Below are 26,596 nucleotides of genomic sequence, written 5' to 3'. Positions count from 1 at the left end.
ACACATGTGTATTTGTTTTCCTTATGTACATTTGATTTTATCGTCCAACTTTGAAACTCTCTAAACATTTACGTCTTAAGGCAACTGTAAGTAGTGCACTGGACACCGCACAACTGTATTAAATTATACGGGAATTCAGTAAACTAAATTAAAATGGACGTCTTTGATCGGAGAGAAATTATTTGAAAAAATTGCCTGGTAACGTGTGAAGTTTGTCAAGGTCTTGGTGGCAGATAGGGAGAAGACGGTTGTAGGACTCTTGAACTCTCTAGCTGAACTCTCTCACCTTCGTTTTCACCACAGTGCGAGGAGTGGATTCATAAATCCATCACATCTGGACGCACTGACTCCTAGAAGTTCCTCTTCTCCCTCTAAAAATGATTCTTGATTAATTTTTGTTGGCGCTAACAAAAAATTGTCCTTAAAAGCGAATTTAGCAGTCCACAATGGAGTGCTGGTACTTACCCTGATGTATGGAAGTGAGGCATGGAACTGGCAAAGAAAGGATGAAAGTAGATTAAATGCTGTTGAAATAAGATCCCTGAGGCGTATGTGTGGTAAAACCATGTTTGATCTTGTGAGGAATGTGGAGATCCGCAAAGAGTGCAAGGCTGATGTAAGCGTAATGAGTAAGATCAAGAAAGGGACGCTTAGATGGTTTGGGCATGTAGAGCGAATGAGCGAAGAAAGGAGTGGAAGGAGAATATACGATGCAAATGTGAATTGTAGCAGAAGTCAGGGACGCCCGAGGAAGACATGGTACGACCAAGTGAATCAGATACTTGAGTCGGGCCATGTCAAGAGTCAGAACAATAGAAGAGTATGTATGAGACGATGTATGAATGTGAATGAGGCAAGGAGTGTGTGCCAAGACCGAGTTGTTTGGCGGTCCGTTCTCTCTGCCTACCCCTGCGGGGAAACGGCGTGATGGTTAGTTAGTTAGTTACATTAATTTTCATCTACTTTATCTTCGTTCTTCATTATTTTCGTCTTAATGGCTTCGTTAAATTTATTTCATGCAGTATTATTTTCAAATAATTGCACTACATTGTTACTATATGGTTACAATTGTTAATATGTCTGTAATAATTGAATTCAAATAAATTACGCGCTTTAACTGTTATTAACATAATTTACAATAAACATTTAAAATTGTTCTTTTACGGAAAAGAACAGGTTAGTTACGGTTATAGATTATTACACAACCACATTTTATATTTTATTTTACTTATAACTTTCACTAATCATCTACTTTTCCTAAACTGTATGTACGAGTATAAAAATAAATAAAATAAAAGAAAGAATGAACGTTGAACGAAGCATGAGTGGAAAATATGAATAACAAATGAGTGGAGGACACATCCCAAGTGTACTTATCAATCTTATCATGATCAAGCAAATCAAACATTATTTTACACTGGTCATATAATGTGTCGGGTTAATAGGAGGTTTTGTGTGAGGTTATCAATGAAATAAGGCAAAATAACAAAATCGCGTGATAATTAGAGAAATTAGCTGTCAAAGTAAGTTGATCGAAATCATAATTTTATATGTAAATAGATAGATATATGCTGCTGTCTCTATCCGGATATATTTTATACCGCAACCTTAACCCTTTCCCACCCGCATTATTGTTTCCACATATATAAAATATGTAATGCTTGATAATACCTCAGAAAATTATTCGAAAATTTTTGGTATTTATTTTATTTTTTATTCTTAGAAATTTTTCTATGTTAATTTGGATTAACATTGGATGTCAGAGGGTATTTTGTGTAAATAAACATTACACAAAAGTAATACAAATAACTGATTCATGTCGAAAATGCACATTTACAATGTATTGAAAATCTCTAAGGTACAAACAAATAACATTTTAACTAAATTCATTCAGAAATAAAGAAATAATCAAGGATAATAAATCTTTAAAAATTCGCCATACTAGTCGAAAACATGTCCGTCACTATCAGTGTTAATTTGAATGAACATTGAAATTCATTTACAATATTCTGGCGAATGACTGTGAACAGTGAATTGAACTGATGTTTTTATTATAGAACACATCTTAAGGCTGGCCGCATACATACGTTTTCCGTATTCGATTTCCGAATTCGTTTTTCGTATTCGGAATTCCGTGAGACTAGCGCAAACGTTCGTTTTTCTTCATTCAAACTTCAGAACCAGCCAACAAGGGCGATATATCGCCATTTAGGCTACTCAGAGCGAGAATCGGCGCCGAAAAAATCTAAAAAGCGACTGGTCGCCAATTAAGCTACTTCAAAAACATCAATTTTAAACATGTCCCGAAATTCTCTAGCGACCCCCCCCCCCCCCTACGAAATTTTTATTTTCACGTAAAAACATCATTTTATTTTTTTGAAATACTCTAGTCACCCCCCCCCCCCCTACGAAATTTTTATTTTCACGTAAAAACATCAATTTTAAACATGTCCCACCTAACAGCAAATTCGGCTACTTTACGATTCCTTATGTATGAGAAACGGCGATATTAGGTCAAGATCCGTTGGCAACACTGAATTACTGAACGTAAATTTCCGAACGTTGCGTCAGCACAAAAAAAGTGTATGCAAGAGCTGCGTTCCACATGACGTCATTAGGTTTTTTCCATTCGGTTTCTCCGAACGCGCCGGCTCGCATTCGGAACGTGCGTAAGGAATTTGTTCCGTTCGGAACTAAAACGAACGTGTGCGGCAGTTAATGTATTTTCTACTGATTCCGTGCATTCGGATGTCCAAATACGGAAAACGAATTCGGTAATCGAATACGGAAAACGTATGTATGCGGCCAGCAGCGTTAAAATATTTGTAATTCAAGTAGAAAATATTGATATCTCTCCTTAAATTAAGTAATCAATGACGGCATAAATTCGATGAAACTCAATCAGCAGATGTCAAAATATGTATGGTTGTTGTGGCGGGAATAAGGATTTAGACCGAGTGGAAAAAATAGACGCCACAGAAAAGATTACAAGCTAAAAGAAAACAAAAACATGGTTTTTCTAAATCTCTACCGTTACGGCAAAAAATTCACAAAGTTCATGTTAATTTGAATTAACACTGGGGCTGAAAGGGTTAACTAACTGAAATTAATTAAATCAATTATAATAGTATAAAATAGTCGCTGTCCAAATCTGCATATTTATGCGCTTAGTTCTTCTAAATTACGCAACGGATTTTGATAGGATGTTGACTATCATTCATAAAATTTCTTCTTAAAAGTTTATATATAAATATAATACATGCATTTTATATGTATAAAAAGTAGAGAAAGACGATGTTTTGTAAAGAAGTCGAAAAAATATTTTTTAATCTTACATTGCTGAACCTTATGGGATACATCAAAATAATGTTCTATTGAATTGTGTATCTAAAAGGCTATAGATAAATCTGTAATTGTATTTGTTTATCTTCGAAGAATAACCCCCAGTAACGCCAAGTACACGTCACCTAGTAATATTATAAATTACACTAAACAGATATTTCATATGTTTACGTTTGGATACATTTTTATTCCTGGAAAATCCTATGCACTTTGAATAGTAAACATTTAACACTTTTAACATGCTATTCAGTTTCCGCTTACTCCCCATTTCCCTTCTTTTTAAATGGTTGATCGATTCCTATTCCAGGAATTCCTTCGCCACGTCCGGTCGCCATATTGATACCTCTCCGGAAGTGACGTCACTGACCAGATGGATGCTGACTCACCCATGTTTGGTAACGCGATCCCAACTTACTCTTCCTAATTAATCCGCCGCTGTGAGCTGCAACCAATAACTGCCGCATTTATCAAGTCGGCTAACAAATTTATTTTGGGTATTTATCATATTAAATTCTGCCACTGAAATTAATATTTTGTTTCATTATGGCAACGCAGTTTGCCATTCGCTACAAGCGTTATTAGCTACTGCGTATTGACAACGTACAAAATATATTACAACATATTTAAACGTGGCGCCGAACTTCAACAACGATAAATTAACCTCTCTAATCGAAATAGCTACATTAAAATAAAGAAATAATCACTTTAACATATAATGAGGTACGATTTGTAAAAATGTGAACAATTCATAAGATACTAAAAACTAATTAATTTTTCCACAAAATGGAATAAAATCTTTATTTTGACATAAATAAATCCCCAAAAATTTCCATACAAATAAAATGCGATTAACTCGAAATTCTAGAAATGCCATCTCTTTAAATTATTTTCACATTATTACACTACATATATTTTATTTGAATTAAAAATTTATTGATTTAATTATTTTTTGTATATTAGAAGCACTACTGAAAATCTACCCCTTACTAATATAAGTAAGGGATATATAAAAATTTATAAAAATATAATTTATAAATATATATAATTTATAAAAATATAATTTATAAATATATATAATTTATAAAAATATGTATATTTATAAAAGAAGGACAAACGTTCCCGGGTTACGAATAACCTGACAATATTTGAAAATCTCCTACTACCACCACAGTAAGCTGAAAATGTTGCTTGTGTTGTGATGGAGGACTTAGCCAGCCGAGGAATTGAACACACTACGCCTGGGTGGGACCCAAACGCGATGTCAACTCGGCCACCGACCGGTCGCTATCAATTATGTTGACTAATATATATATATATTTTAGTCCACATAATTGATAAACAATTATTTCTCTTATTTGTAACTGTATTTGTTTTCGAATGAGTTAATTTATGTTTTCGGTAAAGCAACTACCCCAAGTGCAACTTAATCAAAAAAATGTTATTATAAGAAGTTTATTGAATGCCTGAAAGAAGTGTTAAATAAAAGTTGGAGGGATGAGGTGCTTGTTGATTAAAACTACGTAAGCGATAGTTTCCTCGGGGTAATTATTGTAAATCAATCATAAACTGAATGAAAAGTTTTAAAACTTACCTATCGTATGTACGGGAAATAAGTTTACCCTGGAGTACTCAGGGCGTCTAGGGAAAGTTTCATAAATTACTTAATATATCCTACCGTACCGCCGCGGCTACGAAAGGTCAGCCTGCGAACGAGAATGAAAGAATTTTTAAATTAAACAAATAATTTGTTTTTTAAAACTTATTTATTTACCAACCGGTTTTGAATGAAAACTGAAAAAATCCAAGCAATTTATTTTTTACCCTTACTGATGAAGCTTAAGCAAAGCGAAAGCAGTTGCTGAATAATCATGGTTAAAATTTGGTCGCCTAGAATCGTTTTAGATGCTTAAGTTAAATACTGCGAGTAGAATACATCCCAGCCTTTTAAATAATCGAGTATTTTTCAGATAAGTCTTTTTATAAGCCACAAAAAAAAATAATGTATAAGGCCTATGAAAACTGCTTTAAAGTTAAAAATCTCCTACTAACGAACCCATTGTCGGTTATAATTTTATTGTATAATGTGGCAAATTAATTTATTTATAAAATGATCGAAAAACATTTAAATATTTGTGCCTTAACATCCACAAAATAAAATAAAAGGCACTTATTGGCCATGCGTTTTTCTTGCTTAAATCAAAACAGGTAAGGTGTGTTATTTAAAGCGGCTCGATTCAAAATATTACCCGACGTAGTGAATCGCCTTAAATCGAAGTGTTCTATTTAATATTATGTCACACCCCAAATGTATTTTTTTCTATATTATCTGCTATTAAACACACATGCATACATTTTGATGACAAAAATATTTCTGTAAAATATAGCGAATGAATATTACTTTAAGCCCCATTAGAACTATATGAAACCATCGAGAAATGGTATTAAGCTCCGCTAATTTTAACATTCTTTATTCTTAATGTTATTTTATTTATTTAACTTTTCTAGTAACATAACGCTGTTGATGTACCATACCTGTATTACTAGAAAATCCTTTGCTGAGACTAGGCTCAGCTTACAATTAATAAAAATGAGAACACAATATTACATTTAAATTAAGAGACAGTCAGCATCGATCGCACCATTTGAAATAGGTTTAATAATAAAATCATATATATATATATATATATTATATATACATTTACCATATAATTTAATTAATACCATTCCTCATATAAAAAGATATGAAACTGTTGACAGCGGTTAAAAGCCAATGAATCCACTAAGTTTTCACAGTTTGTCTCATATTTCAAGATTCAATAAATTTGGTACATTATGTGCAAACGATCGCACAAAATGTTTTTGAAACTTGGCATAATATGCCAAAAACAGCTCGAGTGTATATTTGATCTGTCCTGGCTCATGATCCTAGTATTATGACAAGTCGATGATGATGTTGGCCGAAAAAATCGTGCATCTGGTGCCAAAATATTTAAAAAATATATATTTTATTGAATTTATCATTTTATTATAATTTTTACATTGTTTCAACTAGTTTCGGTTATGACTTATCTTCTTTAGGACAGTATTATTAGTAGTTACCAACAGTAATGACCATAATTTCAATAAGTATATCTTCAGTTTGCGCCTTAATACTTTTGAGGCATTAGAAATACATAGTAAAATCAAGTAAAAAATAAAAACTGTTTAGTATTGAAAAAATAAAAAATATATTTCTATCAGTTTAATTTAAAAGTGAATCACTTTTCTTTATATAACTCCTACCCGCCTACCCATTTCCCTGATACTTTGTTTTTCTATAATATGCTTTTTCTCTCCGTTTATTTCCATAGTATAAATGTCAGTTCTTATGACTTACGCCGTATATAATTATCTTACTCTAAAATAAGGAAAAAGGCTTTGAAAATGTTTATGCGTATAAGGTTCGTTGTAAGTTTCTACGTATGTAAATATATATGTCATTAAGATAGTAGTTATAGGCCTAAGTCGTAAGTCACTAGATATAAATCTGTAGTTCTAGTATTGACTATTTAAAAAATATATTTGTACAACGCCCTTGAGGTGATTTTTTACGAAAACGGCACTATTTAAATTAGCCAAATAATTATTTTTGTATTTTTCCGACTTTATATCCGGGTTAAATCTTCTCTACATAAAAAAACTAAACCCTTCCACACACTTCTCCACAAATGATCATCTAGTCAATCCACATTATTAAAGTCCATCATATAAGCATAATATTATTATTAACGCGTTTTTTTCCGAAAGCTTTATAATTTCTGTAACCCACGCCACTTCCGCCATGCACCTGCGAACTGAGTTAATGCATAGTAAATAAACAAACCGTAGTAATAATAATTATTATTATACCCGGCCAACATAAAACGAAAGGTTTCGCATTGCCTCGTTTTCCGCACTTAGTTTAAACAGCGTCGGAGTAGAGGTGAAAAGGGGTTAGGTGCCAAAACAAATAAAAGCGAAGGTGGCCTGCACTCGCTTAGACAGTTCATTAGCCTTTTATTTATGGCAGTTGTTTAAAGTTAACTTCACCGAATCCACGACTATTTCCATTGGGATACAATAATTTAACTTAAATATGACGCTTAACACAGATTTAACCTAAGCATAGCAGAATTAAAGTCATTTTCCGTTAAAAAATATTACATTATAGGACGACTTTATCGCTTGTCTGAATTCTTGAGAACCAAATTTAAAAATGATAATTAATAAAACTAAAATACGTGTTGTTGGTTAGGCAGTTCAGCTATGTATAATAACTGTTTATAATTTTAAACTGTGTACAAGTGTCATCTCTGTATAATGTATAATTACTAATCACATGTAAAAGACGCTAAAAAAGGCTTTAATAAAATAAAATAATTTTTTTTAAAACAATAAATTTTTGTGGTACTTAATCGCTTATCTGAATTCTTGATACAATCAATTCAAATTTTTAAAAAATTACACTTAAAATAAAAACAAGTTTATTGAACCAGAGTTATAATAGCAGACATACAACCGAAATGAGTATTATTGATGATAGGGCCTATGTCGTTTTAGGGATGCTGTGTGGTGAACCTTTTTTAGGAGAGGAAGGAGTGAACCCATGTTGTAGGAGAGAAGAAACACTGAGGCTAGGAAAGATACCATTGAGATCTCAAAAAGGTCATTATATTATATTTTATAATGTCAACATTTTTTTGCAGACCGACAGTTGATGTGTTTTTACACTCCATTTATTCTAGAAAAATATAAATTTAACATATTATCCAGTTTCATATTTTATATGATCACTTATGAAGTTGAAAATTTTATTTTATATATTTTTCATTAGGTACATCATTTCAGAGAGGAAAATACTCTCATTATCGCCCTGGTGCGAGACCACCATTCAATTGAAACGTGGCTTTGCCCGTATTTGGTGACCAGATCTGAATATCCAAGTACTCACTCGCCTTCCTCCTCCCCATCTCTTACCCCTACTCACTACCTTCAACGTCTTCACAATCTACCCCGATTGGGGATGCCACTGGCTCTAGATAGTTGTGATAAGTTGGAACTACTGTGCGGTGTTCACATAAAAAAATAATTCTCCCTTCAATTTTATATACTCACATTTTAGTACTCACCTAACTACCTTCCGCCTCACACAATACCCCAATTGGAATGCCACTGGCTCCAGACATTTTAAAGAATAATAATAATAATGATTGGATTATTTGTATAGCGCAGCTTTCGTCGGAAAATCACCTCAAGGGCGCTCTACAACTTCATTTTTGCATTTAATTTATTCCTCACTTAGACGTGTAACTAATTACTTTTAGCTGTTAGAACCCTTGTGCGGTATTCACGTAAAAAAATACATTATCCATTTAATTTTATCTATTATTTATATGCAATGGAATGTGTGGGATATCACAAACATTCCCGTAATTCTGAACAATTTTTTTATTGTTATTGGACCTACAGGTATATTTGGACTCCATGTAAAACAGAGTCCATGCATTACGACATGAGAACTGCGTTTAAGGCTGGCCGCATACATACGTTTTTCGTATTCGATTTCCGAATTCGTTTTCCGTATTCGGACATCCGAATGCACGGAATCAGTAGAAAATACATTAACTGCCGCACACGTTCGTTTTAGTTCCGAACGGAACAAATTCCTTACGCACGTTCCGAATGCGAGCCGGCGCGTTAGGAGAAACTGAATGGAAAAAACCTAATGACGTCATGTGGAACGCAGCTCTTGCATACATTTTGTTTGTGTCGACGCAAACGTTCGGAAATTTCCGATCAGTAATTCAGTGTTGCCAACGGATCTTGACCTAATATCGCCGTTTCTCATACATAAGGTAGCGTAAAGTAGCCGAATTTGCTGTTAGGTGGGACATGTTTAAAATTGATGTTTTTACGTGAAAACAAAAATTTCGTGGGGGGGGGGTGACTAGAGAATTTCAAAAAAATAAAATTTGTCCCCAGAAAAAAAAAAAATTCATGGGGGCGGTGGCTAGAGAATTTCAAAAAAAAATATAAAATTTGTCCCCAGAAAAATAAATTTCATGGGGGGGGGGGGGTGGCTAGAGAATTTCGGGACATGTTTAAAATTGATGTTTTTGAAGTAGCTTAATTGGCGACCAATCGCCTTTTAGATTTTTTCGGCGCCGATTCTCGCTCTGAGTAGCCTAAATGGCGATATATCGCCCTTGTAACACTGGTACTGAGGTTTATACATTCCGAATGAAGAAAAACGAACGTTTGCGCTAGTCTCACGGAATTTCGAATACGGAAAACGAATTCGGAAATCGAATACGGAAAACGTATGTATGCGGCCAGCCTAAGTAAGAAAGATTAATTAGAAGCCGCATGTGCAAGGGGCCCCTAGCCGCCAACCCAAGCAAGTGCGAGTGCAAACATAAATTCGAACCACCTTTTAGTTGGAAAAAGTTGTTCGCGTAAAGTGTAAAGCGAGAAAAGTCTGGAATGGATCTGGGACCAGCGTTTCTCGGCGAATGCTTCCAAATCCAAATTTGCCGGGAGGCTGGCCAAGAATTTTCATTTGAATATTTGCTAAAGTTTGCTGCATTTCCGGAGTAACGAGTAGCTAGTAGCTACCTCTCCAGTATCGCCTGTATTACCACCGTACAAGAAGTTCTGTCGATACGTTTTTCTCCTGCCAAGTCGAAACGTTCCACTTTGTTTACTAAACTCGTTAATGTGGAAATACAGTTAAGTTTCGACAACTCCAACGTAAACAATTTTAATGTAAGTTAACTACTCCCGTACAGCGGAGATGATATTCTCGGTTTGCCAATCCTAGGAATAGCTCTTCAGCTAACCAACGAGGAAAACTTCTTTGTATTCTAGTGATTTTTTTGGAGCTTAAAGATTCATTTAATCTTCCATTTTCCTTCAAAATTTCTAACGAAATCCATAATTCTAGTCCTGAATTATTTGTTAAATGTCTATATTTTAATTTTCTGTAAGTTGGTGCATATTAAGAAAATTTTATGCGTTATCCATTTTTTTACGTACAACAGTAAAACTAAAAAAAATAACAGATTAGATTAAATAATGGAGTGAATGACCGGCCGGTGGCTGAGTTGACATCGCGTTTGGGTTCTACCCAGGCGTCGTGTGTTCAATTCTTCAGCTGGTTAAGTCCTCCATCACAACACAAGCAACATTTTCCGCTTACTGTGGTGGAAGTGGAAAATTTTCAAATATTGTCACATTATTCGTAACCCAGGAATATTTATCTTTCTTTTAAACAAAAAAAAAGTATTAGATTTGCATAAAATTAATGTATAGTTTTCTATTTTCTCACTAGATCATTTATTATATAGTGTTTATTATTATGGTATTGCACTTACCGTTAAAACTAATGTAAAATACGTTGGTGTATTATAGATAGTAACGTTAATTGCAAATTAAATATTAATGCAACAGTAGAAAAGTTAAGAAAATTACTGTACACTGTTATTTGAATGCGAAACATTTTTAATTTGATTATCATGAACAATTTATTTTCCCCTATTTTAATATGTGTTGCAGTATGGAATTGTTCGCTGTTTTGGAATTGCCGGGGTGGTGTTTTTTAAAATTCTCTCTTGCCTTTAGAAATCATCCAAAGAATATTAATTAAAAATAATTTTTAACAAGCCATCCGATTACCTCACTATCAGATGATTTCAAGATTTTAATGTTTCTTCACTACAAATAACCTCTTATAAATAATAATATAAAAATCGCTATTTTACAAATCCACAAAGATTGTTTCAACCATCAATTTTACAAATATATTGGAGTAAAATTGTTTAACCAATTACAGATAATATATAAGATTGGAAGCAAATAATACAAAAATCAAATGTACCTATTATAAAAAACTCTCCCATTTATTATAAATTATAATTCGAAATATGAGAAAATATTAGAAATACTTTTTTCTCTTCTGTTTTCGTTACTTTTTTGTATCTATTATTTTCATATATAATATTTCTTATTTTTTGCTCAATGGAGCAAAAGCTCTTTTTGAAAAATTAATGTATCTGTCTGCAAGTTCTACCAAACATACCTACGTCTTAATTATTATGATAAATTTATGAGTTACCTGAAAAAAAATTAAACGATACCAATTAAAACACCATCGCAATCACAATCACGGTTGCCCGATCATTTGCAATCCTTATCTTTAATCAAGTTAGGCCTGTGACGATGCACCGAGCAATATGCGCTGAGTTCTGATGGCGATTAGATATATATAATATGTATAATGAACACTTGTACAATTAGATTTATCTACCGATAAACGATAAACATTGCATCGGTGATAGCGTCATTAGGATGGCTGCCGTTCGGAGCCATTAAACTGCGGCGGAATTTTGCAATTAGGGAAATTGCGAGCCATCGCCATCGATGTTCTATGTGCTGTAGCTAAACCGTGGTTATCAGTACGAATAGGTAGTGGTTTGTGAAGGTGTACGCTGTGCTCTGTATAGAGTACACCATCATACTCTGGGAGACCTTGATGTTGGTCACCGTGCACTGTAGCTACCAGCGGTGGTCATGTAACGATGTAGATAGCCAGGTGCAATGGGTAACGCTCCACTAGTGATATCCTGATGGGGTGATCAGATTTGCCATTACACCTGATAAATCTAAATTGTTATCGACACGGCTGCCAACATCTCTCAAATTGTTTGCACGGGAAACGTACAAATACAATAAACAGGGAAAACATTGCGTTTTATTGATTTTTAATGAAAAGTTACAAAATAAAGCCAGTTCGCTCATCAACATGTATTCGTTATAGAGTTCTTTTTTTTTCGATCTCAGTACTTTTTTTTCACTGGCACTTTAAACTTGGAGTAATTTGACCTGCATGTTTTTAAATAGTTAAGCATTTGAAACTAGGCTAGAATCTCTCCACCGTGAAGTAGTCTGGCTGTAAAACGAGTGTTTAATTGCTTGCCCCGAGAATATTCCGCTTGCTTCTTAACTTCTAATGATCTGCAAATACAAATCACTTCGTGGGCATAATTTGGCGCTAGGGCTGCTAAAACCGTGGAATGATGTAGCGCGAAATTACAACTAGAGTTGTACAATATCAGTGAGAAAATGAACCGGAGCATTGAAGAGTTCTATTACAAATTATGGCAAACACTGGCTAACTGACCACCGATCATATTGTGAGTTGCCTATTTTATACAAGTTTTCCATCATTCGCAGGAATGATCATTTTCATAATTAACATTTTTACGTATTCCAATAAAAGAAGTAAGATTTGCTTAGCTTGTTTTACATATTAAAATATATTATTGATATGTACCTAATAGGTTGAACTCAGATGACAATGCGTACTTAAGCGGTACTCAAAATGTCAATAGTTAACTACCTATATATACCTACCTCATTGCCCAGCATATATATCTGAGTACATAGGCTGGGCAATGAGTTTATAAAAATACAAATTAAAGCATTTTTTAGTTTATGTAAATAACGAATAGGTAATCATCGTTAGAGTGTATTTTCTTTAGCCATTGTTAGTCATAATTTTGGCCTAAAATGCTTAAATAATTATTCTTTTTTTTTACTACACTTTTTTAAATTTATGCTACACTGTTGTCTTAAATTTATTTTGTGATCTTTATGTAAAAGCGCAATAGGGCGTTGATCAATAAATTTCAGATCCTAAAACTTGAATTCCCCTTATTTGGACAGTTAAAACAATTTACAAATGTAAAGTGTGTATATCCTGTACTAACATTTGTATTTACATATCTCCATTTAAACTATCTTCATTCTCTCTTTTGATTGCTTATTACGGAGCCTTACATAAATTATATAAGTTTCAACATGCAATAAAATATGTGAAATATGATTTGATTCAAAAGCAATGTGAAAAGTTATACGAGTATTAAATGAAAAGGATATAGATAGCCAGCCCTGTAAGGAAGGTATTCTTCCAAGATATTTACATATCGCCGAAGCATTTTTCAAGAGGCTTCAACTTCGACACTGTCAATGAATGTCTAGTAATTATTGAAGTCAGCAAATCGATTTTCAAAATGCAAACAATTGATTCTTACCATCTAATTTAAGTACAAAATTAACAGGTAAGAACCAGTCGTATAGGTACACGGAGAAAGAAATAATATTGCTTATTTGTTAAAAAAATATCTTCAAATTATTCGCAATCTGGTTAAAAACGAGATTACAGGTCCGTAACAAATGAATTGATAGGTTTCATGATAAAATTTAGGACTGGCTGTTTCGGAGAATTTGAACAATTCATCAAATTTCAACGTTCATTTTCGGGTTCTGTGAAAGATTTATTCAATTTCCGTTATTATATCATTTTAAGCTAGTTGCTTGACAAAACTAAAATAAAAACAGAACTTGAAAAAATCTTTCACAGAACTTGAAAATGAACGTTGAAATTTGATGGTTTGTTCAAATTCTCCGAAACAACCCGTCTTTAATGGCGGGTTGTTTCACAGAATTTGAAAAATTCATCAAATTTCAAAGATGATTTTCAAGTTTTGTGAAGGTTTTGTCACAGTTCTGTTATTATTTCAGTTTTTGTTTTCAAGATCTTGAATAGATCCTTCATCAAACATGAAAATGAACTTTGAAATTTGATGAATTTTTCGAATTCCATGAAACCATGTTCCATGTTAATAAAGATATTAATATTTTCACATTTCATTTTATATTATCAAGGCAGGTGCATGAACGTGTATTCCTATATATGAGGAATTTACTAAAAATTTATTAAGAAACGGCCTCCAATCTCGTTTTTAACCAGATTACCAATAATTTGAAGCGATTCTTTATAAATTAACAATACTCATTTTTCTCCGTGTACCTACCTACAAGTACCTATCTACATATATTCAAAATCATTCAATAGTTATTATATTGGACTTTAATGCTCAGTTAGATAATATGTTGGCGTAAAAAAAGTAAAATTTCTCGCTTGCATTTTTTGGGGGTTCCATGATAACTCAACACAGTGACAATTCAACACAATTTTAAAAAGTGATATAAAGTCATTAGAAACGATCAATTTTTTTTTAATCTAACCTAACCTAACCTAACCTAACCTAACCTAACCTAACCTAACCTAACCTAACTTAACCTAACCTAACCTAACCTACTCAACCCAGTTAATAAAGCTTTTGTTTCATCACTTTCCATGACTTTATATAACTTTTTAAAGATGTGATGAATTATCATTGTGATGATTTATCCAGTCACCTAAAATACTATATTATATTTGATTGTGATCAGTTTTCAATATTTATTGTGTTATTTTAAAAGCAATATGTTGATCCATTTCATAATTATTGTTATTGGTGGTCGTAAAATTATATTATGTCCATTGCAATTTGAATGACATATTATATGGCCATGCACAACACTATAACTAGTTTGTGTATTCGGGAATTATGTTTGTGAGAGATAGAAAGGCTAAAAGAGATATTTAAAGAAGAGTAGCAATGAATTGTGCAAAGAAGCGGAGCAAGCAGCCCATAATGTAGTTCTGGTACCTATCCTGATGTATGGCAGTGAAACATGGAACTAGCAGTGGAAGGACGAAAGTAGATAGATATATAGAAGGAAGGGTTACAAATAATTGCCCAAAGAAGCGAAGCTAGCAGTCCATAATGAAGTGCTGGTACCTACACTGATGTATGGCAGTGAGGCATGGAACTGAACAAAGTTATCGGATTCCTCTACTAGAATTTGGAATTTTTTAGTCGAGAAATTATGTATTCCTCATTGCCCAGAATACTTATGCAGGAAAAAATATATGTATACTGAGTCGGTGGACATAATTTGTCACTTAACAAATACAAATGATTCTTACTGGTGCAGTTTAGTTCTTTATAGCAAATATGTACGGTCTTATCAGATTTTTTTTGTTGCTATTCATACGTAAAAGTCTCTTAAAAAGGCCTTAATAAATTAATAAATAAACTAGAGACAAGAAAATCTGTAAGTTTGTGAATACCGCGCAAGAATCACAACTGCTCACATCAACCGTGAGACAGTGAGAGTATGGTATTCCCATTTAGGGTATGTTGTATGGCTGAAGGCAGTGGGGAGGAGAAGGAAATGGGAAAGTAGCTGGCTATTCAGATCTGGTCAACAAATTCGGCTAAAGCTATTTCAAGCAACTTTTCATTTCTGAATGTTCGTCTTACACCAGGGCGATACTGAGAGTATCTTCCAATCTGGAATGTGTCGTAAATATGTTTTTTTCCAAATATGGTATTTGAATCCGCGACCTTCATGATTGAATCGCCTTGAAAAAAATTGGGTGAAAGTGATTAAACTATAAGAAATTTAAAAAAAATGAAATCTTAAATAATAGTTTCACCGTATTTTCAGTAAAATCTCAATCTTTCTGCTTTAACTCTCTTACAACAAAGCTGTAAATATATCAAAAATTAACAAAAGTAGTTCCATTGGGCATTTTGTTTAAATTTTGTATATGTTTTTTTATCATTTTCATCCTTTGCATTCATTACTTTTACTTTTTTCATTTAAAGTTTCCACAAATCCCAGAATACTCGAAGTCGGGATTTGTTTTATATTTAGTTTATCAGTTAAACTTTCTTCATTCTTTGAGAATTTTGTGTATAATTTTCGAGAACTCACTAGATATATTATCTTCTAATAATACATATAAAATCCCAGTTGGGTTAGGTTGAAATAAATATAATAATAAAATGACAAATCATAAATGCAATAATTTTTTTAAAAAAAACGCTACCTTTTGTTAACATATGTATGTGCAGGTTTAGATAGTCGTATTTTACTGGCTAAATAAAGTATATTAGTCAAGTTTCAGTTTAAAATTATAAAACTTTTAAATATTCTATGATACAAAATCGTGGGACATGGCAAAAACGCAATACACAAACTTTTAGCAAAAATACCCCAGTATACATTTTATTGACCAACTGTTCGAGTTGCTACGTAGAATGAGTACAAATTGTCGAGTTGGATGGGCAAGTGAGGAGAGTGGCAAGCTGCGTTGCAGACCTTGTCAGGAGCGTGAAGTGTATTACAGAGGAAGCAGAGAAAGAAAGTGGTGTTGGCGCTTATCCCGGCAGGAGCCCCGGGGCCAGAAGTCCGGACACAGCACACAGTGCAGAGGGTGTCACGGAGCGCAGAGCGCCAGGTGCGCCCCCGCCGTATTTCCCACCCGAGTTCTAGACTACCACACACACTTACAGGAGCGGAACAGTCAAATCATTGGAAAGTCGCTGGAAGGTAATGCCACTTATAAAAAAATATTAAATTTCACAAAATATAATACCAATGTGTAATTTCTAATTTTAAATAGTATTTTTTACCGTTAGAAGTTTACAAAATATATGAAAATAAATATAGTTCTTATAGTCTTGCTAAAAAATATCAATTCACAACCGTTGAACGGTTTTTTAGTTACACATTGTATAAAGACAGTAAAAGTTTAGATTCGAGATGGTACTAATAAAAATACCTTGAACTGGTCTCTGAAAGAACTGGCAACATCGCATTTTAGCCGAATGACACTTGAAATTCCCGTCTTGAAAAAGTGTGGTTATTTGAGACATAATTTACCTCTTGAATTCAATAAGAATTATATACTAGTAATGTTTTTTTTAAATAATATTAATGTTTTATATATGTGAATGTAAATATAAATTAGTGAAATAAATGTTTATATTGCGATAACAATTAATCCAAAATCTCTTTTTTGTTTTTCTGGGAATTATTAGAATATTTTTTTAACTGAACATTAAAATTAATTATGTGTGTTTTTAAAACTTTTCATGTTTGAAATTAAAATATTCTGTTTTATAAATATTTAAATTTTTAATTCAAAAATGTAAAAGGCAATTATATCTCGTTTCTTAAAATGGTACTTGATTTTACGACATATTCAAAAGAAGAGATATATAGCGTATTTAAAATATTCCGAAATAAGATATTTATATATATAATTATAAATAATTATTTATAATTTTTAAGTTTATGCAACAGATAAACAACCCACATTGGCTGTGTAAACAATTTATATATTTTTCTATGAACAATTTTCTGTCAGTATTTTTATTAGTAACGTTTTCACAAACACGGTCGTTTAACAATTGAAAAAAAAATCGTCAAGTTGTTTAGTAAGGATTTTAGAGTTTAAATGTTATTTTCTTCGTAAAAGGGTCTTACTAATAAACAAGTTTTAAATTATACACAACTGATAAAAAACATAAATTTATTTTAAATGGTTGTTGATCAGTTGTGAAAAATTTAAAAGACATTTATTATTAAGGGATTAAAGAATAATTTTATAAAACAAATACTGTCCTATACAAATATTTAATCTTTGATTAATTACAAATATGCAGCATGTTATATCTTTAAAACACAATAAAAGTAACAAATGGTCAGCTAATGTTACACTATTTTAAACTCTGTACCTTTATAGATGTTTGTCCTAAATTGTTTTGAAATGCTGGTATTAAAACATAACATTGTATATTATTAAATAATTAAAGTCAATGTCAATTTTTTTATTCTGAAAATCACTTATGGTTTTGTACTATACTCGATAATTTTGTATATTTCCTGCAAATGGATACCTATGTCGTGGTTTAATTGTAAACTGTACTCACTTGTTACTACGAGATGTTTTTCTTTGCAGAGATAAACATAATCACTTACTTGAGGAGCTTTATGATGCACCCGGCGCGGCGTTTCGACTTTACGTAGTACTACGGTGGTGTTCGGTTCTGCCGTAGCGGAATCTACGTCACGCCGTACGCGCACACCGTAGAACCGTAGAGGGTGCCGCGTACAGTACAGCACAGTGTACAGGGCTTAGCGTAGAGGGGAGCGTAGTCCATGAACTGTGTAAAGAAGTTATAATCATAATACGGGCGGTGTTTAAGGTACAATGTAAGTTTATGCTAAAAGTTAAGTTTGTTTCACCTCACTTCGCCCGGCTAACTTTTTTTCAAACTAATGAGTAAAAGTTTTAAAGCGATATGTAAATAAGTTTTATAACACCTGTTTGCTGAAGGAGAAAACTTTTAAAATGTCATTTTACAAGATGGTTTGTTCATAATTTTATGATGGTTTATTTATTTTTTAAAAGCAAGCAACGGTGGGTTACAATGTTTTGTTTTTCTATGAAGATCGTCTGAAAATGTAATAAGGATATCAATAATATTATAATACAATACAAACTAATAATGGATTTTTCGGAAGAGTGATTAAGATGCATAGAAAGGTGATGAAAAATGTAAGCTTCTGGTGCGGGCTTTGCAAATGGCACAAATGCATGTCTCGTTGTAAATTCATGGTTTTAAAAATCCGCACATTATTTATTCTTACGTTTTAATTAAACATTACATATTTCTCACTGGAGCAGCCCTGTGAAAGACAACCATTTACTTTTCATCCGTAATTTAAATTTAATCATGAAAAAATTTGCTTGAATACTATATATTTATAGCCAAGAGTATAAACTTGGCTAACTTGGCAACTCATGGACTCGAGTTTAAGGAAAAATCAAACAAAATATTGAAAAAAGTTAGCCTTTGTCGGAGTGAAGAATTTTAGCTGACTAAATACTCATTTTTAATTTAGATATTATGTAACATTCTGCAATCTATTAAAATGTTTTGCTCTGCATAAACCGAAGATAATATATCTTTTATGGTTTGTATTTCTTACAATTAAAAAATTCTTTCTTTTTTATCTGTTCACTTGTACAAAGTCTGCCAATACCTGGTGACATTATTATGTAATGTTTTCCATTGCTCTGAATCTGCATGCAAATTACTGAAAATGAATATTTAAAGAAATCTCGTATTCAATTCATTTTTTATTTGAGAAACAAACACGACATTTAAAGTACATTCTTGTATAGTATAAAATTTACATACAAATATAAATGTCCCTAGACTAATGTGTCTGCAGCAATCACATAATAATTTTAAGAATATATTTAACTAAGGTATATAATAGAAAATATCAAACCATCAAAAATCATCAAACAATATTGATTTTTTTTAAATATGTTTAAATTAGATATATAATAGAAAATATCAAACAATCAAAAATCATCAAACAATATTTGTTTTTTTTTTTTTTAGGTACAGAAATCGTGGAGATATCTCATGAAACAAGTTCTATATAAATATATATATATTTTTTTTAAATTTTTTTTAATTTTTTTAAATTTTTTTAAATTTTTTTTAATTTTTTTTAATTTTTTTTTTTTTTTTTTTTTTTTTTTTTTTTTTTTTTTTTTTTTTTTTTTTTTTTTTTTTTTTTTTTTTTATAAATTTAGATTAAATTTGATAATATTATTATTAAGTTCTGCAAGTGTTTTAGTTTTTTATTATGGTGACAGCTGTTTCGGCTTACAAGGCCATTTTCAAACTGTGGTTAGTCCACAGGGAGGGCATTCTCAACTAGATTCAAAGAACATATACGATGTTATAATAATAAAAACACATCCTCAAAATTCGCAGAACATCTCTTGGTGAATAATCATACCCCACTTAACAACAAGGGTCCTAAACCATTGCATATAGAAAAAAAGGGCATTAGATTAAATTTACTTGAACAATTAGAAATCAATAAACGAACGAATGACCCAAATTTAACACTAATTAATAAAGTACGGAAAATAATTTACTCACCACTTCTCAGTATTTTCACAAAACCCAAGCAGTATAATGCACCCAAATAATTTATAGCAATAAAGTCATTAGTAAATAATTAAGAACTCATTACCATTTACTGAGGGGAAAACATAGATTGGTTTAGCCACCAATAGATCATGGCATCGGTCTAACCAGTAATAAATCAATGTATGCACCTTCAAAATTTACATTTGAAATAATATAAATACGTCGTCTCAATGTGGACTAACCACAGTTTGAAAATGGCCTTGTAAGCCGAAACAGCTGTCACAATAATAAAAAACTAAAACACTTGCAGAACTTAATAATAATATTATCAAATTTAATCTAAATTTATAAAAAAAATTAAATGGAGTTCTACGAATTAAACACAAAAACAATAAATATATAAAATATTTTTACTATTTTCAGAAAAAAAATTACAATTCTGTAATGATGTACAAAACTATTAATAGAGTCATAATTTGACAATTTTTGAAACAACATTTACACTGGAAAAATAATTATGGGATGAATACTGATATTTTTAATAGCATTACAGAAATAAATAATTTTATAATAATTTATTTCAGTTTTCAAGCAAAAAAAAGTTGTGGTATCTGCAAATTATTTATAATCGTTTTATATTGTTGTAGCTGAAGCCCCGGTGTTGCCCGGGCTTATCGAAAAGTTTTTCGTTTTCAGATGTAGAAAGTAATTTTCCTCTTATTTTGAGTTTATATTTCATCAAGAAGCTCAACATTCGGCTTTAGGGGGTGGAGAAACGGAATGAGGGTGGTTTTTTGAAACCTCACGCAGTCAGTAACCTTCGTTTTGAAAGTCAAGGGTCAATGGTGCGGAATTTCATAACTCTCACAATAAAACAGTAGGTTTGTATAAAAAAAATGCACGCTTTCCAGAAACACTCTTTTAATGTATAAATATTGTGATATATATATATATATATATATATATATATATATATATATATATATATATCTTGAGATCTGATACAACATAAAAAAATGTGAATAATATTATTTGAACAAAAAAATATAAATAAGTAACAAAAAAATTAGGTATATTGATCTGATTTTAATAGACAAAAAACTAACATTAAAATATTCCACCGTGAACCAAAATAAAAAATAAATTCATAATGTAGTATTTTTAATTGCATGGTAGGTAGTACCATCATAATCACGTAGTTTGTGTTGCATGATAGATAGTACCATCACAATCTTGCAGTTTGAGTTGCATGATAGGTAATACCATCATAATCTCGTAGCTTTAGTTGCATGATAGATAGTACCATCATAATCTTGTAGTTTGAGTTGCATGATAGGTAGTACCATCATAATCTCGTAGCTTGAGTTGCATGATAGATAGTACCATCATAATCTTGTAGTTTGAGTTGCATGATAGATAGTACCATCATAATCTTGTAGTTGGAGTTGCATGATAGGTAGTATCATCAAAATTATTTTGAGCCTACCAAATTGAGATTTTAAAATCATCAAATAGTTTGTGAGGTTTCATTAATTTACTTTTATACCTGAAAGTATTTCAAATTAGAGAGAGCGCAAAAAATTTAAAGCTATTTCGCAGAACCGCTACTAATTGAGATGGCTATCGATTCGTGGAAATCCAATTAGCAGGATTATTCATTTTACTTTTGAGAAATATTTAATACAACAAATTGAGTACCTTCTGTCGTGCCTTTTGATGTCCTTCACCAATAAATGAAGATATCATATGTCTCGATGGCGTCTAGTGAGAAATTTAGCACTAACAAAGCCTTTCCTACAAAAAATAAAGTTGGTTGTTTACAGGTAGAAAAAATATAATAAACAGTAATTGTTGATTGAAGTACTAGTACATATTGAATCATTTCGCTGGTTGGAAATAAGCCGACATAGCTCAGTGGTTACAGAGCACCTGACCGGACATCAGAAGACTTGGGTTCAATTCCCGTTGGCGGCATTTATTTTTACTCGGGAGATATTTTCAATTTGTATTAATATTTCGGGCGACTAATTTATCGCTTATAATTATTTGTTATCTTTTATGCTATGCTTAAAACCTTGTCTTATAAACATTAGTTTATCATTAAAAAATAACATATTCAGTATTTAAAATTAAAAGTATATTTTTCCTGTGCAATGCAACCATTACAAAAAAAATGGTAGTTAGAAAAAAATTACACTTTTCAATTCTGCCTATCCTATTCGTATTCATGTGCTGTGACTGCTTAGTGGTGATAGCGACAGGTTCAATTGATTTAATTTCAATTAATTTTATATTTGTCTATGGTTTCTATAGAATAAAGAGAAAAAGTGCATTCCAAAATTTGATGAGGATCCAGAATTCTGCACGCGTCTTTCAGTGGAGAAAAATGAGTATTTCTGATTTATAAAAATCCGGTTAAAAACGAGGTTGCTGTCCGTTTCGCTTGTTAAGCTTTCAGTACATCTCTAATATATCAGAACACGTTTTCATACAGTTGAATTTGCCCTGATATTTTTATGAATACCTTTTCCGAAATCGCAATAATACATTCCTCTTTTACTAAAAGTTTAACTGGAAACCTATCAATTCATTCGTTAAGGGCCTGGAGTCCCGTTTTTAACCGGATTACGAATAATTTGAAGCGATTGATAATAAATAAGCAATATTGTATATCGGTAAGTTTTCTTCGTTCATATTCTCATAAGTGTAATAACATATTACTAGCAGTTAAAAACCCGCTCCGCGGGTTTTTTTCTGCTAGGCCCTGCGGGCGGCTCTTGCTTGGGCTTCGCCCATTTTAAGTGATATTAACAACAGTTACATTTAATAGATAGATACTAGAACATTCACAGAGAGAGGGTGAGTATATATATTGTTAAAACACGGAACAGGAAGGAGTTAATTAATAATAACATTCTAAATTTACGCATAATAAGAATGACAGTTGTTTGAATAAATGAAATTTTACGTATTTGTGATGGATTATTTCAAATGAAACACTATTATTGACTACATGTCTACAACTGATATTAACTGTTATCGTACCTAATATAATTAGCTCATAGGAGACTTGCAGTGCTTAAATATGTGTTACAACCGTCAATGTCTATAAGTTGAATCAATATCGTTTAGTTTGTCACAATTAAAGATAGTTTTAACAAAGTTGACTTAAATAATAGATTCTCACATATTGATTAATTGTACCCGTGTTTTTGAATAAAAGGAGGGTAATTGTGCGATGACATTAGCAGTCGGTTTAATTAAAAGGTGTTAATTTTACTCCAACTGGTGGTAATTCTTTACCTACAACTGTTACTGTATCTAATAAAGTTTAAAGTTAGATTATATATACACCTTCATCAGGAGAGTAAAAATCTATATATAAAGGTAGATTATTACAATATAGCGCCCCTGAGGTGATATCTCACAAAAGCGGCGCTATGCAAATTGTCCAATAAATAAATAAATATAATGTTTACATTTTATTGTGTATACACCGAAGTCAAAAATTAAATATAGATTGCAATTGGGAAAGAAGAAGTGGAAGGAGGGGGGAGGAGTAAGAGTAGGCTGGGTTTATTATTATGAATTACAATATCGTTAGACGGGAAAGACCAGTTGAGTGGGAAAATATTTAAAAGAGAGTTTATAAAAAAATTCTTGTTAATTATATCTGCTTTTATATTAATATGTTTCCTCATTTCTAAAATTTCAAAATTATTTATAGTGAAGTATTTTAAGACCTGAAAAAAACAAATAGCATATAACCATAAAACAATATATTCATAAGACAAATAGCATTTAATAACGGTTATTCTAATAAATTGATAGTTGAAATACTAAATAAAAAAATTAAATACATTCTCTTCAAACGGTCTTTCTAAAGATAGAAATAAACAATGGCGTAGAATTCTGTTTGTGGATAACGATACTTCTAAAATTATATATATAAACAATCCTGGTACCATTCAACTGGCGTTTTACACTAATAACAATGAAGAAATATATTCTCAATAATAATGATAGCAAAATTCAAACAAAAAAAACAGGAGTTTAAAAACTCAATTGAGATGATTGTAATTTCTTTTACAAAGGTAGAACCAATAGAAACTTTGAAGTCAGAACTAAAGAATATCGCAGGGCTATAAATGGAAATAGTGAATCTGAGTTTGCAAATAATCTTTTAAATAATGATCACACTTTCGATAAAAATTCAGGTCTTAAAATACTTCACTCAGGATATAAAGCATCGCAAATAAATAATTTTAAAATTTTAGAAATTAGAAAACATGCCAATATAAAATCAGATATAATTAATAAGAAAAAAAATATAAAAAATAATGATAAATGCCATTACAAAGTGATAAGCTTCCAGAAGAAATCTTCTTATAAAACGCTTGTTAATGGTAAGTAGTCAAGTATTGTTAGCTGCATATTTAAATATTCGCGCCAGGCATTTGGTTCGTTTTTAAACCGCCAGAGGTGCGCTCTGTCGGCCATCTTGAAGAAACGCGTGAATTTTTATAAACGTCAAACATAATCACGTAACTGTGGAGAATTTTCATTGTAATGTAATTAATCCAATGGATTATGAACTTTCTAAAACATATTTTCTTCGATATTATCCAAAAATTATATGAGCAGAAACGATGCTTATGAAGAAATCTCATATTATTATGAGGCGATCCTATTTTAGTATGGAATCGTGTCTTAATATTCAAGTTACCCGAAACAGACAATTTAAATTTGACCAATCAGAGGGCCTACACCGTCCAGACGCTGGGACAATAATACTATCAGATATCTTCAAGTGATTTTCTCATGAAAACGGCGCAGTGGAATCATCCCGGCATTATAAACATACATAAATGTAGTTTTGATGTGTGGTAGGTTTCAGCACATATATATTAAAATAGAAGTAACGATAATTATTTGTCAATATAGTTTATTGTACATTACAAAGTATTAACATTGAATGAACAATAAAAACAAAAATGGAAGAAATTCTTAGGTAGTAGAGAAGATGAAGATTTCAGTTACTATATATTGAATAATTTTATAATAAGTAACACTGTGGTGGAAGATTATTAAAAAACCTTAGCAGTTTTACGAGGTTAAAATGTTTTCACCGCTTTAATTGTAAATTATTTTCTAGTAAACTATTGATATTAATTTGAGTTAAAAATCAATTTATAACTATTGGTATTGTATTTAATGCATTTTTTATTCAAACATTGACAAAAAACATATACCACGTTGAATGGAATACAATACTGAAAAAATCAGCGATTGATTTTGAAATAATTAGCAATCGGCTTGCGGTCTAGGTATCCTAATTTTGGATAGTAATTGAAATGTATTGCCGGTTTTGAAGCATTCTTGTTTATCTCATTATCTCTCGTGCACATTGGGATTGGGGGTAATATTACTGAATGCCCTCCGATGCATCAGCCAGTGTTTTATAGCGTGCGGCCGTGCTGGTTTTGTGGAATCAATACCCCCTTGCCCCCCTATCTCCCTGATCTCCCCCTCCTACGCGAGATCTGCAGAGTAAGGGATCGGCCGCCGTACTGCGGGAATATCAAGAGGCTGCCGGCCGCCTGGGGCTTAGCCAGTTACTAAATAGATATTGACGTTATTCAATCAATAAATGTTATATTGGTTGCAACAACCCCCTCCAGCGCGCTGCAACCAACCTATCACCCAATCACCCATCAGGTGGTACTGGAGAATCCCTCTTCCTTGATCACATAGTATGATAACTCTATCAACATCTCACTGATTATGAAAACACAACACGTTTCTTATCAACCCAAAACTATGTAACTAATTGCTATTAAAAATGTTTGCTGGTAATTGTCAAGTTTGTATGATTTATAATCAATTACTTTCTCAAATCTCCCCCCCCCCCAATCATCCCATCCCCATAGACCAGGGGTTCCCAACCCCGTGCCCGCGGGCACCATGGCACCCGCGGAACGATTCGTATGTGCCCACCACTATTCGACAGTGAAAGAATTTTTCATAAACATTAAATAAAAATATGATATATTTTTATATTTTTGTTAGAGTTTTAATGTTGAGTGCCTAGGTTTATTAAATACGTTCGTATGTGTGCGATATTGCATGTATGTTCAAGTGTTAAACAAACAGTTTGAAGAGAGATTTTTGCAGTTTACACATATCGAGCCAATTGTTTCCTTCTGTAATAATCCTTTTACTTGCCAAATAAATGTAATGGAAATGGCCGCATGTATTGCAGATTTTGTACAAGGTAAGACAGAAAAACTAGAGTTAGAAATTTTGGATTTCAAGAATGATATTTTGCTATAATTCTTAATATCAGAGGACTTTTAGAATACAGTGGACAGAGAAAAGTTCCCATTTTTGAAAAAAGCGGCATATAAAATTGAATCATTTTTCAGTTCGACATATTTATGCGAATCATTGTTTTCAAACATAAACTTAATAAAAGCAAGATATAGATATACTGATGAGCATCATTATGATTGTTTGCTAACAGAATTATCGCAATA

General features: G+C 32.0%; 1 protein-coding gene across 1 annotated transcript in view; it reads left to right on the top strand.

The window, feature by feature from the left end:
- Positions 1-26,596, top strand: part of CARPB (Carbonic anhydrase-related protein B) — a 335,706-nt gene that overhangs the window by 179,996 nt on the left and 129,114 nt on the right. The gene's annotated exons all lie outside the window — the stretch shown is intronic.

The sequence above is a fragment of the Hesperophylax consimilis genome, chromosome 5, assembly GCF_061612785.1.
Source record: "Hesperophylax consimilis isolate HC1 chromosome 5, BYU_Hcon_1.0, whole genome shotgun sequence".
NCBI classification, from domain to species: Eukaryota; Metazoa; Arthropoda; class Insecta; order Trichoptera; family Limnephilidae; genus Hesperophylax; species Hesperophylax consimilis.
This window is presented reverse-complemented; position numbering and strand designations above follow the sequence as displayed.